The following is a 17,269-nucleotide window of genomic DNA, read 5'->3' on the forward strand; positions in this document are numbered from 1 at the left end:
CCCCCCCCCCCCGAGAGCCGCGCGCGGGGAGGAAAGTTTCCAGCCTGGTATGCGCCGCGGCGAGCGGCTCAGCGTGCCTGGGTCGCCCCCCCTCCCCCAGCTTGCATTGTTTCCAAGCTGATTTCGCCTCCCCACCCCGCTTCTTGGCACTCGGCGCCTTCCAGCCCCGGCGGCCCTCCAGGCGGCGTGTTGCCCGCGCGGGGATGCAGCGTGCGATAAAAAGCGGGCAGGAGTTCGGGAAAGACGGGGGGAGCCCCATTGTGCTGGTTGCAGTGTGGGGGAGGGGGTGTCCTGGCTCATCCTGGAGTTGTCATGAAGCCCGGTGCATGCCTTGAAGAAATGCACTGGACAGGCATCGTGGGGGGGGGGGGGTCCAGTGCCCCCTGCTTGTTCTTTTGGGGTGAGGTGGACCCTGTGCTTCTGCCCCACACCTCCGGATCGCTGGCTTGAAACTTCCAAAAGTCCTCCTACCGCCTTGGCTTTGATGGTTGGGGGCTGATTCTGAGTGAGAGAGAATTTGGCCCCTCGTTCTGTGCGCCTTTTTAGTGCCGCTTTGAAAGGGAGGCAGGCGGGAGAGGATGCATCGCCACGGAGGTGTAAGTGGCTCTCTGTGATGCCCATCCTTGGCGGTTTCTCGCCAGCCCAGGTCTCCCTTCTGCCCCTGTGCTCAGCTGGCGAGGGGGAAAGTTAAAGGGCAGACGGAGGGGGCACGGCCATGGACGTAACAGGGAAGAAGCGCGAGCCTGGATTCCGCGAGGGCTTTCTTCCTGTGATCTTTCAGTCATTTTTCCTGATTTGAGATGCTCTGCTTGAATGATCTCTTTTTTAGGATTTGTGTTTGTTTATTTCTTTGCCAAGGATGGGTAGACGGTAGGGACTCAGGCTGAAGTTTCTGCATCATTCCTCCATTTCCAGAATGGGCATGCCCACATCCGAGGAGCTTAGTTCTTCCTAAGCTTGTTAATTCTGGCTCTTGACTCACAAAATAATGATGTATTTCTAGATGTATTGTTTAAGTCATGCTTTTATGAGTTTCCCTTTAAAAATATTCAGCAATTTGTAGAGAAAGGGGGAAGAATTTAAAGTACATCTGGGCAGTTCTGTCTCTTGGAATGTTTATATAAATGGTTGGGACAGGGCATGACCATTGTGTGATTCTTGGATGACTTTTTGAACAAAAAAGGTTGGCTGGTACTGCTTCCTGACACACAGATTGCTGCTGTTTGATCTACTGTTTGGAGAGTCTGGCCATCAAACTTAGAGCTAAAATTAGACAGCCTAGAAGTCTAAAGGGTTGATAATGGTGGCCTGGCACTTGAATCTTTGCTTTGTTTTATGAAGTCCTGGTTTTTAACCATGTAGGTAGGTTCCTGAAAGTTTTAAATATTTCTCCAGCCTGACCAGTGTGTGGACACTTTTATGGGAATGTCAAGCTCTTTCTTCTATCCTCACTGAATTAACAATGTGTGTGTACTCAGAAATATTTCACCCTTAAGTTCAGTAGGACATATTTCCAGGTACGTGGGTATATAGCATTTAGCAAACTAAATGCTCTTTCACATTTACTAAAGCTGTTGTGTAGTGACTATGGATTGGGTATCCCTACCATGGATCCACTGTGTGGCAGTATCCTGTGTCACCCTTTCTAATTTGTGGCTAACAATGCCAGTTCTGTTGTTGGAAAAAAGCATTATACAAGCTGATTGATTTCATGTCTATACTGTCCAATAGTCGAAGCTCTTTGGGTGGTTCACCCTGTGCATACAAACAAGTGATAAAAGACAACAAGGAATAACTGGAAGGGAGGGAGGGAAGGAGTGACTCTCCAAAACAACTGGTGGTACCCCTCAAAGAGGGCCCTTGTAACCTGGCGCTGAAAAGATGACAGATTGTGTGCCAGCAACCGCAATGGGGAAATTATTCCGTAGATGGGGAGCCGTCACTGAGAAAGCCCTCCCCCTCGTTCCCACCCTCTGCAACCCTCGGAGGACTGAGGATTGGGGAAAAGGCATTGCAGGATACAGTATAATGCATTATACAATGCAGATGTGTTGTATTCTTAACCCTTTGAATCCTTAGAGCTGTAAGTTACAGTTACAATGACAGGAGCTTAGTTTACCGGATACACTGAATGAGAGCAAAAGTGTCGGGAGTCTCCCCTCTCTCAAGCGACCCCTGCTATTCCCAGCGCAAGCTCCTGCCGCACTTTCTCAGCTCAACTCAGAGTGCCTTCCACCGTACGAAATCCTCAACAGCAATTGCTCTTTGCTCTTCGGGGCTATGTTAGCTACTTCTGCAAAGTAATCGAGAGATTGCAATTCTTTGCTTGTTACAGCTGTGAGTTTTCCAGTGCTGCGAATCCACCTGCCCTTCTCGTTTGGCATTCCTTTAATGTCTCGTACTAAAGCAAGCAGAAGTACAGGAGAGCAGTAGGAGGGAGCCACAGAATAAGGATGGATGGGGATGAGAGGAGCCAGTCATTTCTACAGGTGCTGACTGCTCCATGCCAGGTCTAGCCATACCAGTGTTGAGAGGGCAATACATTTTCCCTATAGAGGTTTGAGAAATGTATGCTTATTTAAAACAAAACACTAATTTAAAAGTAAATCCTAGTTTTATAAATCTAGAGTAACTGAACATATGAAGAGCTATTTTTGGAGCACGACCCATGATGCTTGTAGAGGAATGCTGTAACCTGTAGGACCTGTCTCCCTGTTTAAATATACCCATGATTGCATGATTATTTTATTTTCAAAAATTTAGAACTTTGGTTGATCTTATAACAAATGTAAGCATTCCTTATAACAAAGCATTTTAAAAGCTGAACATTTTCATTGGATGTTATTTGCTTAAGATCTGCATCAGTAGTTTCTTTTCCCTGTATAATGTTAATTTAAGAATTTCTGACAGCAAAATAGCTGCTGATGAGTTGTACAGATCAAGGTTCTTCCTGGCAAAAGTTTCCTCTCCACTGTGTTTTAACAAAACCTCATTTGCTCTCAGCAGTAGAGAAAAATGTTAGAAATGAATTGTCTACCAACTCGAACTTTCCATGAGTAATGTTCCTTTCATTTCATGATGGATTTACCTTATTGTCAAAGAATTCAAAGGTGCCCATAACTCCATTCACTGATGTCCCAAAGTACTTGTTAATTATTCAAGTTATCTTCATTTGGATGACATACAGGTGACTCAGAGTGCGGCACAAATACATTCTGAACTGCTAAGTGTCGGCTTTTAAACTAGCTACATGAGCCAGAGGGGGTTGTTCATATTTCTGTACAGTGGCTTGTTTGAGGGTCACAAGGTATCCTGGCAACCCATGGCTTGTTCTAAGGATTTTTGGACTCTCAGTGGGTTGGCATAGTATCTGCTCCTGGCACACTGGTTCTATTATGGGTCCAAGAAAGCAGTGAGCAAACTTTGCAGCGTAAAAAGCATGCTTTGGGGCTCTTGCTGCGCTCACCCAGGCCCCCACCAGTGACAGCTGCTGCACCAAATGCTCCAGAAGCACTTTCTAGTAACTGTCACCAGCTTGCTCTCCTCTCCCCGTTGTGATTGTTACCTTTTAGTGGCCATGGGGGTTTCCTTATAATCTCTTTATTTCTTCCTTCATGGGAAATTCCCCACACTCTCTTTCTTCCGCCTCTTTTTGCTGTGTTGCGACAGACAGCCCTCTTAAAGTGTTCCAACAGCATCCTGGAGGTGTAGCCAGTGTTTTCCCACCTCCTTCCTTTTTGCAGCAGAAACGTGCCTAAGTATTTTCAGTGTTTCTGTGTTATTTTTTATCTGGTAGTTCAGAGTTGCACCATCGCAGCTTGAAACCTGGCCTAGTCAATGCCAAGTGAAATCAAAGCCATGAGAAGGGCTTTGCTTACAGGATGGGATACCAAACTATCACAGTGAGAATCTTTAGGTTACACATGTGGACGCAACCGTTGTCAGTGTCACCCTTTACTGACACTCCATTTGTTTCAGAAGGTGGAAAAGTACAGCTAACCACTCTGACAGAAAAACCTTTGTTCGACAACAGTCAAAAATAAGGCTTGTTAAAAAGTGGACTACAGGCGGGATAAGCTGAATTTTATCACAGAAATGGTACAGACTTGTGGGGTAAGATAAATCCACTTGAAGACGAATATAGTACATTGGATAGTTTGTTATATGTGGGCTTCCATTACCTATACTTGGCAAATATTTTCAAAAACCCAGTGTGCTTTTTCATAAATTCAAGCAAGGGGCGATTTCTTCTGTCACAAATATCCTTGAAAAGAATGAAACTTTCAATGAAAGAAAGTGGGTTTGGCTTTCTGGACCTTGCTTTATATCATTGGGCCTATCCATTTAGATGACATTTCCCCCCATGGTCAATCTTGGAATCCTTTTTCAGATCCGCTCTGAATGCATGGCATCAGGTTCTCTGCACATTAAAATACTTACGGTTCTTCCCACAGTTACAGATGTTAGAAAAGTGTGGCATATAATGTCACACATCAATTATACTTTGATCCATTTTCTCATTCTAAATGCTAAATTGACTCAGGGAAATCCAGATTTGAAAATGGGCCCTAAAATGTTTTTGTGGTGGACTTGGCCAGAAAAGTTGGCTTAGTCATTGGGTGATGAATTTCTGTGCTAAATACAGCTTGCTTGCTATGGCTGAACGGCAGTACTTGTAATATCTAGATTTGACCCTTCCACTTTTACAGCTTCAGAGACTCCTTCACTTTTGGAATCGTTAATTGAGGCTGATCAGATATATTGGCTCCTGATTCTTGTTTATCAGTGTGTGAATCAATGCAGTATAAAAAGGCCATAGACAGGAATGGAATAAGGAACAGGACTGGCCCTTGTTGGCCAATCAGTGGATTGGTGCGTTAGTGTCTGCATATGAAATACATGCGGGTCTAAGGTTATGTCTTATTCAGCACTACAGTTTGCTCTTGGTCTTTTGAATGCCACAACATTTCTTTAATATGGCTTGTTTTAGTTGGATAATTCTGTAACACAAGTAGTTGCTTCTTTTGGGAAAAGGTTGCGATACACGTACAGATTCTCTTTCATTTCCCAATCTAGTAGTCATATATGGACACCTCTGTATGATTGTAGCAAATCCTAACCAGAACTTAAGCAAGGCTCAAGCAGGACCAGACTAATCCGATTTCATTTATCAATTGGGTAACCTCCCTGACGCACTGTGGGAATGCTGTCGACATTTCATAGTTTCATTCCAGAAGAGCTTTTGACAAAGTGCCCCATGATATCCTGATTAGCAAACTTAAGTCCTGGGCCCACTGCTTTTCAACATTTTTGTTGATGATTTGGATATGGAAGTGCAGGGAACAGTGATCAGATTTACAGATGACCCAAATGTGGGTAGGATGGCTAACAACCTGGAATACCGAAACAAAATTCAAGGTGATCTTGATAGGTTAGGACACTGGGCTGAAAACAGAATGAAATTTGATAAGGGCAAATGTCAAATTCTGCACCTAGGAAAAAGAGACCAAATGCATCATTACAAGATGGCGATACTTGACTCTTCAATACTGTGTTAGAAGGATCTGGGAATTGTTGTAGAACACAAACTGAATGTGAATCACCAATGTGATGTGGCTGCAAATGCTATTTTAGGCTGCATTAATAGAAGTATCACTTCCGGATCCCATGAAGTGCTAGTTCTCCTTTACTCAGGGCTGGTAAGGCCCCCTCTGGAGTTCTTTGTCCAGTTCTGGTCAGCACAGCTGAAGAAAGATGCAGACAAGCTGGAGAGGGTTCAGAGGAGGGCAACAAAGATGATCAGGGGACTGGAAACGATCCCTCTGAGGAGAAATGGAAAGAACTGGCCACATTTAGCCTCGAGAAGAGAAGACTGAGCAGAGATATGGTAGCACTGCAAGTCTTTGAAAGATCATCCAACAGAGGAAGGCCAGGATCTCTTCCCAGTCATTGCAGAGTGCAGGACCTGGAATAATGACCTCAAATTATGGAAAGCCAGATTCCAGATAGATACCAAGCAATATTTCCTAACTGTTAGAGGAGTATGACAATGGAACCAATTACCTAGGGAGTTTGTGGGTTCTCTACTAGAGGCAATCAAGATGCAACTGGACAGCCATCTGTGTGATTTAATTTTCTTGACAGTACCTCAAGGGTCTGAATTAGATGCTTGTTTAAATGATCAATCTCCTCTTGTATAGATAAAGGACTTTTTACAGGATTCCCATATGCTAGACCCTTAGAATTATAGATATTTGTTTTGAACAATTACGAGTTGTCTAATATCTAGTTTGGATGGTAAAACTGAACAATTGGAAGCAAGCTGTGATTAGAATGTGCCTGGAACTATCTGCATTGATAGGCTTGTTAACTGTAATGATTGGATCCTGTTACCGGAATGATTTGATATATGGAGTTGTCATTGAGTTCAGGATGTCTGTGTTATCTTGTAAAACTGTCCTGTAAAATAGATTTTTCCCTCAACAGACTGTTATGTATGTATCTTCCCAAGACAGTCATACACCTGCTCAGGTTTACTCTTACTCATAAAATTGATTTCACGATAAATGTGCTAATCTTTAACATGCGATAGAGCTCTTCTTATCACCACAGATGTAAACAACTACCAGATCAACATTTGTCCTTTTTGTAACTCCCTTAAATTTCATTGTTTGTGCTGATATCCTCATTGAACTGTGAGTTCAATTTTGTTAATTTTGTTAATTTTATTCAATAGTTAAGTTTGAACATAACTAAATTCAGTACTCCAACTGAAAGCTCTGCAGTGGTGTTGTCACTTCTGATGTATTCAAAATAAATTTCTACTAAATTTAAATGGCCCTTTGAGCACTAGTGTATCACTTATATGTTAAGTTTATTTTCTACTCTAGTACCTCTCTGCCTCGGCAGTTACGCCTTATTTTGGCTGTAACTGAGCCCCGCAAAGGTGGTAGAAGGCACTAGGAGCTACTGAGGCTGCCTGGGCCTCAAGTGACAGAGATGGCTCAAGAGCAACCCCAAGCACCTAACTTGCATCTTCTCTCCGCTCGGTCAGAAGAACCACATGCCAAGAGCACCTCAGTCTTGTCTGGATTGAGTTGAGCTTGAATTTGCTAGCCCTCATCCATTCCAGTGTGACAGTTAAGCACTGATCTCATACATCAGCCACTTCAGCTGCTGAAGATGAAGGAAGAAATAGAGCTGCGTGTTATCAGTATACTCATGACAACACACTCTAAACCTCCGGATGACCCCACTTACTAATTTCATGTCAGTATTAAGTAGCATGCAGGGTAAGACTGACCACTGAGAAACCCCATGCTGGAGAGTCCAAGGGACCGAGCGGTATCCCCTAAGCACTGCTAGTAGGAGTGGATCCTTTGGAGTGCAACACTCTGCACTCCCAGCTCAGAAAGTTGCCCCAGAAGGATGTCAGGATTGATGGTATCGAAAGCCACCGAGAGACCCAGGAGTACCAACAGGGTCACACACCTCCAGCCTTAACTGGAATACATCATCCTACAGGGCAACCAGTGCTGTTTCCATGCCAAACCCAGGCCTGAACCTCAACTGAAATGGATCCAGGTAATCCGTCTTAAGATTGCCTGAACCTGGCTGGCCACCGACTGCTCTAGAACCTTGCCCCAGAAATAAATGTTTAGCACCAGTCTGAAATTAGTGAGGCCTCCGAGGTCCAAAGAGACTTTGTTTAGGAGTGGTCTCACCATTACCTGTTTCAGGTTGCATGGCACCACTCCTTGTTAAAGAGGCATTAATCCCTACCTGGCCCAGCCAGCGGTTCCCTCCCTGCTAGCTTTTTATTAGCCAGAAGGGGCAATGATCCAATACGGATGTGGTTTGATGAACCTGGCCAAGTATCTTGTCAATATATTTGAGCTGTACTAACTGGAACGTGTCCAAAGGCTTGGCCAGGCTGTGCCCTAGATATTTTAACTGATTCCACTGCAATAGCATTGGAGTCTAAGTCCTGGTCGATGCAGGACGTTTTATTCTGGCACTGCCTAGCAAATATATTGCAGCAGGCCTCAGATCTCCTCAGATCTCCTTGGCAGCACTGGGTGGCAAAGCGATGATTGAATAAAGGCAGCCCGTGCCTCCAAATATATTCCACCACAGACACATGCCAAAGCTTGATTATATCTGCTAAGGGTTTTCCTCCATCTGCGCTCAAGCCATCCTCTACGGTGTTTCATCGCTCCAAGGTGTACCATGGAGATGTACAAGCTGCATTACAGAAATAATCTTCATTAAGTCGGTTAGATTAAGACTTCTCCAGTCTGGTGCTCGCCAGATGTTTTGGACTATAAGAATCCCTGGCCGTGGCCAGACTGCCTGGGGCTGATGGGAGTTGAAGTCCAAAGCATCTAGAAGGCATCCAGGTTGGGGAAGGCTGGACTGGATGATCTGCACAGCGTTCTAACACTCATTTGGAAAGGAACGCCAGTCATCCAAGTGGAAAACTTTCAGAACAAACAGCGGAGGCAGTGGATATTAAATATGATGCACAAGATTAAGAAAAAAATGTTGCTAATTAATAGACGAGTTCATTTCGACTGTTGGATATGGTAGCTGCATGGAGCTGTTATATAGAGAAGAAATATGTTCTGTACTACCAGGTACACAGAAGAAATGGGAAGAAGATACTACCTCCCTCCCCCATTTGTGCCTGCTGTTGGGAAAAGATGCTTGAGAGAGCCGCTGCGATGTGGTGGTTAGAGGGCTGGACTAGGGCCATAGGAGATCTGGATTCTGGTCCCCACTCAGCCACAAAGCTCAACTGGGTGGGAGATTCTGGGCCAGTCATCCACTGTCAGCCTAACCTTCCTCACAGGGTTGTTGTTGTCAGTTGCTTCAGGTTCCTCAGAAGAGAAAAGGCAGGATAAAAATAGAACATAATTTTCAGAGAGTTCTTACATTCTCATGACAAACTCTCCTGAACTCAGTAGGTTATGGTCGAGTGAAAGTTAAGCACCTTTAAGCAGGGACAAGGTTAGGGTTAGGTAAATCCCTCCACTGGAGTCAGTGGGATCCCTTTCTTTGAAAGCAATGGGACTTCAAAGGGATCCACTGGCTGCATCCATTGTGGTTCTCATTCATGACAGAGGTTCATTCTCATAAGTATATTTATGATGCTTTGCAGAACTGGAATAGAGCCATAGAAAATTCTTCAACCTGCATTAAAATCAGGTCTGCTACAGGCACATTTATTTCTAATTGAAAGCATTTTACATACAACACGGTATATTTGATTGCTTCTGTCTTTTCAGACGATTGCTTGGGACGACGGCATGTTAGGACAAGCCAGTTGGCATAGTGGAGAGTGAGATCAGTAATGTTTTCCTCCTGGAAACAAATCTTTAATGTGAAATGAAAGAGCCTCTGTCTGAAAGTGCCATGCATTCAAAGCAATAAAGTATTTAATATTTCCATTGTCTCCATCTGCATGTGTGGACAGTATCACATTGTTATTTTAAGAGACGTATGGTCAGATAATAACCAGGATGTTATAGATGTAACACTCTATATATCTCTGAAGTGTTATTTTTTAGAAATGTGAGGAGTTAATAAGGTGCATTGCTATGTGGAATGTTGTTCTGTAGCATTTAAAGCACCTGTTCTTGCCCTTAGATACTGTTGGTAACAGTTGCCATGCAAAACCTTCTGCAAGAGCTTTGCAGATTTAAGGTGAAAATTCTAAATACATAGACATAGATTCCTCACCCTTTAAAGGATCTTTAGTTCTGGTAAGTTTGTGCTGCATCCCCCGGTCCCTGTGGCTGATTTTCTGTTTTATGTAATGTGAGGTGATCGTTTCTGTTGTTTGTACTGCGTTAAGCAAGGACATGGAAGCTAGTTGCCTTTCTCATTAGTGTTGATATTTGCATGGCAATCAGTGCACGGCACATTGCAGCTGGAGATGAAATGCTCAGACAGCAAGATGTGTGCCTTTGAAAACATTATTGCTTCTTTGCATTGAGGTAAGCCTGCTTTTTTCTTTGTGCTCTCATAAGATGGACTTGGCTGTTTGAATCGTTAGCTGTCACCGATGAAAATAGTGCTCAATGCCATTGCAGAACAACCGGCATGAAGAGAAATTTGATACCAAATATGTGGCTAGGAAAATGTATCAAAGTGTTAAGCAGCAGAAGATCCTGATGTCAGAATATCCTGTTCATTTGCTGACTGTATACTGAAAAATGTTTCTTTTACTAAATAACTAGAATAAAACATCCCTTCCTCAGATGTTTTAGCCTGCATAGGAATGCCCAATCATGATAAAATATTAAGTGGTTACATTTGTCGTGGTAAGGGAATATCAGGAAGAAAACAATATGGTTCAAGTTGAAGAAATAAAACAATCCATTCAAAATCAGAAACTCATTAAAAACCTATCTTTTTTTTTTTCATTAGATGTCCACAGTAGACCTCTTCCTGGATAGCTAGCCTAGTCTACATGCAAACCTAAAGGCTATATAATACCTTTGCACTGTACATACTAAGCAGTTCCAACAGAAATCAATGGAGTGCTGCAACAAGAACATGTAATCCATGTAATGAAGTAATATCTTCAGCACTTGGATGGGGGTATTATAATTTCAGCCAAGTGTCAGTGACATGTTGCTTACCACCATTTGCTTTTTCATTTAGATTAAAATGCTAGCAGAACGGAAGGCAGCTAAAAGTCTATTAAAAGATAAGAAAGTAGAGCTGGTTTTAGGGGAACAGAGGCAGCACAACATCAAATGGCTGACTCATGGATGAATGATTTATTGGGCTACTGAAATGATTAGAAATAAGTATTGGTAGATAAGCAGCCTCCAGTTCTCAAAGTCATACTTTGGTTTGGGCATTTGAGTTTATTGTTAGTGTATGTTCTTGTGGAACTGGTATTATGAAGAAAAAGCAACCTTTTCACAGTGGTAGGTTGATACTTTGTGTAAAATATAGATGGAAGCATTTAATACCAGTAGCTAAAAATACTGTATTTTCCTATTGTTTTGTAAACAAAATATAACTGACACAGTTTTTCACCAGAAAACTCCAGTTGTAGTACCTGGAGTCTTAATTTGTTTAATAAGAAAGTACATTCAACTGGATTGTTGATTTTCTTTTCAGGTAATTTAACAGTTAGCTTTAAAAATTCCATAGCTCAGTCCAGTTGGTGCTGAGCTTATTTTCCAGAATCTACATCATTAAGGAACCTTTCTTACTAAATACATTATTTTCCATAATGATGCTTTTCAGTTGGATTTAAACTATGACATCTGTGTAGCGTCAAGAATACTAGCGTTAAGTATACCACATTCTTCAGGAATTTTTAATGGTCAACAAAAGTTATTTTAAGCCTTTGTTTTGGCAAGTTGTTTAATCCAGTTCAGGACAGACATGAAATAGACAGAAAAAAGTAGATCTATGTTGTGTGATTTTATTAGCTAAGTTTTACATTGCATTTCTCTGAGGACAGTCCTTAAAACCAGACCATTTCGACACTTGGCCTTCGGCAGAAGAAAAGTCGCAGATATGTCTAATTATATTAATATGTTTAATATTTCTATGCACTGAGTGTGAGCATCCTGGTTTTTCAGCGCCTTTTCTTCGATAATATTGGAGTCTTTCAGAATTAGAGAATTTGATAAAGAGATGATAGTTTTAGAAATGAGTATATTTTGGTTTGAAATGCTAGAAACAGTTTAGGATCTTGGTATCTGAAGGAGCATCTCCTTCTGTATATGCCTGCCCATCTTCTATGGTCTTCAACTGAGGTCCTTCTGATCTCCTTCAAAAATGGCTCCCAAAGGAGTAGCTACCTGGAGAAGGACTTTTTCTGAACTAGTGCCCCAGCTTTGGAACCCGCTCCCAAGGGACGTGTGCCTGGCACTGACACTTTATTCAGTTCACTGCCAGGCCAAAACCCTTTTATTTTCCCAAAATTTTGAGATTCAATGCTGTTTTAATAATTGTTTTTATTGAATATATTTCATTTATGTGTGCTGCCTATTGTATCGCCATCGTAAGACCCTTCATATTGTACAGGATAGAAATGTTCTAAATAAAGTAGGAGAAGCAGGATTAATTGAATTAAAAAATGAATTATTTGATTCCCTTTTTAGAAAATCAGTCTTTTTCATCAAAAGGATGGTAATACTAATTTGCAGTTTGCTATATCCTGAAAAACAAAGTTTGTCTGGTGACCATTAGATGGTCGCACAGCTATGTAGCAGCCATTTCTCCATGATCAGTTCCTTCATGACTTGGAAAGCATTTCTGCTAAGAATTGGCAACTTCTAGCCCTCAAGTTACTTTGGCTTACCATGTTGATTATCCCTCACTGTGCTGGCTAAGGCAGAGGAGAGTTGCAGACTGAAACCCTTGAAGCAACACAGATTGTTCTCCCTGACTTAAATAGGCCAAGCCTGGCAGCGGAGTTTAAAAGTATGACTTTTGATTCCTATCCTATAATGTGTTTAAATCATTTAAAATATACCAGCCATGTAAGAGCTGGTCATGGATAAGTGGCTCTCATGTGTTTGGAAAAACATTGAAAAGGGCCTAAGTTGTATATGAATCTAATAAATGCTTGTGTCGAGTTATCTTGCAAGTTTTCCCTCCCATTGAATCCATGTGGTTGCCAGGTTACCTAGTAAGAGATGAGAGCAGGTAAATGAGGTTTTAAATCAATTCCATGTTCTTTGCTTCTACTAGTTTCCATTGTTAAAACCAAGGGAAACGCACAGCTTGTTCTAAAAGTGCAGCCAAGATAAATGCCCTTATTACAGAAGCCTGTACCAGTCTATTGTGCCTAAAAAAATCTTCTGACTTCAAGCATTATAATATCACATAAGCCCTGTAATATTTTTCTTTATTTATAATTTAAGTGAAGGTGACATAAGATAAATTTAAGCTGCCTCTTCTGGAACAAAAGTTCACCATACTTGATTGTTCATCTAGCCAGTTTGTCCAGAAATCATGTAGATTCTGACTATTCTCAAAGTAATTTCTGTTTTCCTTGTGAGGCATTTTGTCCTGGACCCACCTGTCTCTCCCTCTTGCCTTTGTCAATCTTCCACTTTGCCCTGTTTTCCTCCTGATAGAGACCCTGTGTTCTGTGGCCACTGAATAAGCTTAGTCCTCTTTAGGAAGTTTTCCCAAGCCTGCAAAGAACTTCCCTTTTGTACAACAATATTGTAACTTTATCTAAGGATTAGCATTTGGAAAATAGCTTTGCTATTAATGTCTATGATATTTAATTTCTAAAAATTAGAAGAAATTGGGCTAATTTGTTAACATTCCTAAGATTAGGTATATATAATTTGTTGTTGTTAGTCGCGAAGTCGTGTCCAACCCATCATGACCCCATGGACAACATTCCTCCAGGCCCTCCTGTCCTCCACCATCCCCCGGAGTCCACCCAAGCCCACCCCCACTGCCCCACTGACCCCATCCAGCCACCTCATCCTCTGCCGTCCCCTTCTTCTTTTGCCATCTATTGTCCCCAGCATTAGGCTCTTCTCCAGGGAGTCCTTCCTTCTCATTAGGTGGCCAAAGTATTTGAGCTTCAACTTCAGTATCTGGCCTTCTAAAGAGCAGTCAGGGCTGATCTCCTCTAGGACTGACTGGTTTGATCTCCTTGCAGTCCAAGGGACTCGCAGGCGTCTTCTCCAGCACCACAATCCAAAGACCTCAGTTCTTCAGCGTTTCCTTATGGTCCAGCTTTCATAGCCATATATTGCAACTGGGAAAACCATAGCCTTGACTATACGCACTTTAGTTGGCAGGGTGATGTCTCTGCTTTTTAGTATGCTGTCTAGATTTGCCATAGCTTTCCTCCCCAGGAGCAAGCGTCTTTTAATTTCTTGGCTGCAGTCCCCGTCTGCGGTGATCTTGGAGCCCAGGAAAATAAAATCTGTCCCTACCTCCATTTCTTCCCCATCTACTTGCGATGAAGTGATAGGACCAGATGCCATGATCTGTTATTTGTTAGGAATAACAATTATTTCTTTCACTTTGTTTCTATGCTACCCAACAGCCAAAGCTCTCTGGGCAGTTCACAGCTATGAATGCTTGATAGAGGATGCTCAATGCAGGGCACCCCCTCAGATGGCCATCCAGTTGTACCTGGAATACTGGCAGAGAAAAAGCTCCGGTGCAGTGTGTTGTTTGCTTTGTTCAGAATCTGATGCTGCAGTTCTGGGATAAACTACTAGTGCAGATGAGAAGTAGTATGTAAATTTCACAGCAATTTCATTAAAGGGCATAGATGAAACTGAAAATCCTTAGTTCACATTTGGAATGGTAGATAATAAACCAGGGTAGCAAAGACCACGCTAGAAAAGATGCTTAGATGACGAGCTATAATGCTTACTTTTTTATCTTTCATAGGCCTTTGATGACAAATATAAAGGAAAAACAAATTCACTTTCATTTCCCAATCTAGTATTTATATATGGATACCTGTATATGATTGTAGCAAATCCTAACCAGAATTTAAGCAAGGCTCAAGCAGGACCGGACTAATCCGATTTCATTTATTAATTGAGCAACCTCCCTGATGGACTGTGGGAATGCTGTGGACATAGTATATGTTGACTATGCTACATATTTTTTGTAGATGAAACCACAGAGCAGTGCTTATACATGGAAGCAGTTATTGGAACTGCTTAGAAATTCTAAGAATACCCCAACATATACCATTCCATCACAACTCTAGCAGTTTATATTTGAAGAAAAGTGGGACTTATTACTGACTCATGTTAGCACAGTCCTGTCTTATTTGTGTGTGTATGGTTTCTTTGTAAATTTCAGAGCCATTATTGATAGTATTTTAAGATTACAGCCAGTGACTAACATCCCAGGTTAATAAGCCAAGATATGAATTGCCTTCATGGCTCTGTACACAGTTGTTTTATTTCTCTCTTTGTGTGATTTGCAAACCTGAAAGTGTACTTAACAACTTGAAAACAAGCTAGAATGTAAAGCTGTGGTATGTAGTCGGTTTCCTATCCTATCGTTTTGCTAAGTTGTTAATCATAGGTTCTGGTTGGGTCTGTGACTATATAATAAACTTTGTTAATTCCCAGTTCAGACACAACAGGAAGCTGTAGTTAACGGTAGACCTCCTAACTCCTTTGCATCCAAATGCAACCAATGTTTTAGTAGATGATACTTTCTGTTAGAAGAAGTTCATTTGAAATCATTTTATATTTTTTTCTTTTTTGCTCTAAAGTTGACAGATGCTTCATTTTACATAAATTGACCTCTGATTGTCTTAAGGTCATTGTTTTCCTAGAGTGTTGTGGTAAAAAGTTGCATTGCATGGCAAAAGACTGGCTGAGATTGCCTTCCTTGCCCATTGTTGGTCTGACTAGTTTGCAGTGAGCCAATCCAACCATGGAACCTGGTTTAAACACCACAGACCCACACCCACACACACGGGTGTGTCTTCACCAACAACCACAAGGGTTTGCAGGCTTGCGTATTCACAGTGGCAGATGGTCATGGACTGCAGTTAATTTGGACTTGTTGTCCGAACCAGATCACAAGCTCATTGGCAACGTGTTACAGAAATGCCTTCTATCCAATCATCCTTTCGTTTCCAAAAAACCTATTTTGCATAGTACTGTCTGTCACTCTTATTGGGACAGTCTGTTAAAGAGATCCAAAGAATCTGTTGTGTTTGGGGACCAGCAAAGCACACACAGTTGTGACCAATGAACTGTGAAGTCAGTTTTCAAGTATTACTGATACTGCCTTATAACTGCTGTTCTGGCTTTATAAATACTAGTTTGTGTATAAATGCCAGTTTGTGTATTTCCATGGCAGTTGGCTGCCATGGAATTAATGTTTGTTGTTGTTTCGTGTTTTCAAGTCATCTCCAACTTATGGCAACCCCATGAAGGAAAGCCCTCAAAACGTCTTGTCCACGACAGCCCCACTCAGCGTTTCGAAGCCCAAGGCTGTAGCTTCTTTTGCAGATTAAATTCGTCGCATATTTGGTCTTCCTCTTCTTTGCAATTATTGTGTTCCTTATGCAGCAGTTGGAATTATTTTCTCTGCCCCCCCCTTGTGTCAGTTTAATTTCTAGTGGCCACGTTGCTATTTTACTCATGCCCATTTTTTTTTTCTTAAGACAACCTGGAAATATATCTCAACAGCTTAAATTACTGTGTCATGGCTCCACTAAAACCATTGGGAATTTTACCATTGACTTGGCTTTGATTGTGTCCAATAGTAATTAAACTGAACATTAGGAGTAACCGAAACAAAAGTAAGATCTGTGCAACATTGTCGTGATCTTTCGAAGTATTAAAGTTTATTTCATTCAGCAAATGGAATCATTTAAGCTCTTCTCCTAAACATATGACAGCCAGTGTGGTGTAGTGGTTAAAAGCAACTGGCTGACTTTGGACCAGTCACAAACTCTCAGCCCAAACTACCTCATATGTAGTGAGACGTGTAATATCTTTTTTTTAGAAATATTTTTTTAACTGGAAGATAGAATTAATAGCAAAGATTTTAGTCTGATTTGCATTCTGCATTTTAAGCCTGATAAATGGTTGTGATTTTGGCAGCTCAATGCGCATGTGATTTACAAGTTATAGAGGGTTTTTTAGCTGTGCAGTTTTGCTCTGTATACTTTTCGTCTCCAAAACTGTGCCAGCATATAATTTATGCAATGAAGTCCATTTCCTAAAGGAAGTACCTTGGGCAGTTCATGCTGATTTGATTATGAAGCACTATGGTTATTTTTATTATGTTAGTGGTTGTCAGTGTATTCTTGGTTGAACTTGCACTAGTGTCAGTGCTAGAGTGCTCGGTATAATTGGAAGGAAAATACCTTGCCGAATAAGCTTTCTCTGTAAATAGTATTTTGCAATTAAGAGTACAATGCCATTTTAATTTAGATAGATTTATTTGAGGCAATGTGATGTTTCCATGGTTTTCATCAGCGTGTTGAAAATGGGCTATTTTCATCCAAGATGCACTCTGCTCCTTGGTGCAGATAGAATCAAGCAGTAGAGTTGAAGGGACCTATAAGGCCGTCCGGTCCTGCTCCACTTCCATCTTGGGTCAGCCATACAGCACTCGGCCTGCACAGCAGAAGCGATTGGACATGCTGATTCAATGTATAGCTATGCAGTAGTAAGGGAGCTTCTTTCTGAAATTATTTAAAGCCAAGCAGGAGAAAATTCCTTTTATGTGGTTTTCTGTGTATCGGAGGTTGTGAATACAATAGTTAGGGAGTAAAAAT

At 41.6% G+C, this 17,269-nt stretch overlaps 1 protein-coding gene across 4 annotated transcripts in view; it reads left to right on the forward strand.

The window, feature by feature from the left end:
* The window catches only part of PEAK1 (pseudopodium enriched atypical kinase 1), a 67,096-nt gene that overhangs the window by 529 nt on the left and 49,298 nt on the right, over positions 1–17,269 (forward strand). The window lies entirely within an intron of this gene.

This window comes from Varanus komodoensis, unplaced genomic scaffold (genome assembly GCF_004798865.1).
Source record: "Varanus komodoensis strain SLA01 unplaced genomic scaffold, ASM479886v1 scaffold67, whole genome shotgun sequence".
Lineage (NCBI taxonomy): Eukaryota > Metazoa > Chordata > Lepidosauria > Squamata > Varanidae > Varanus > Varanus komodoensis.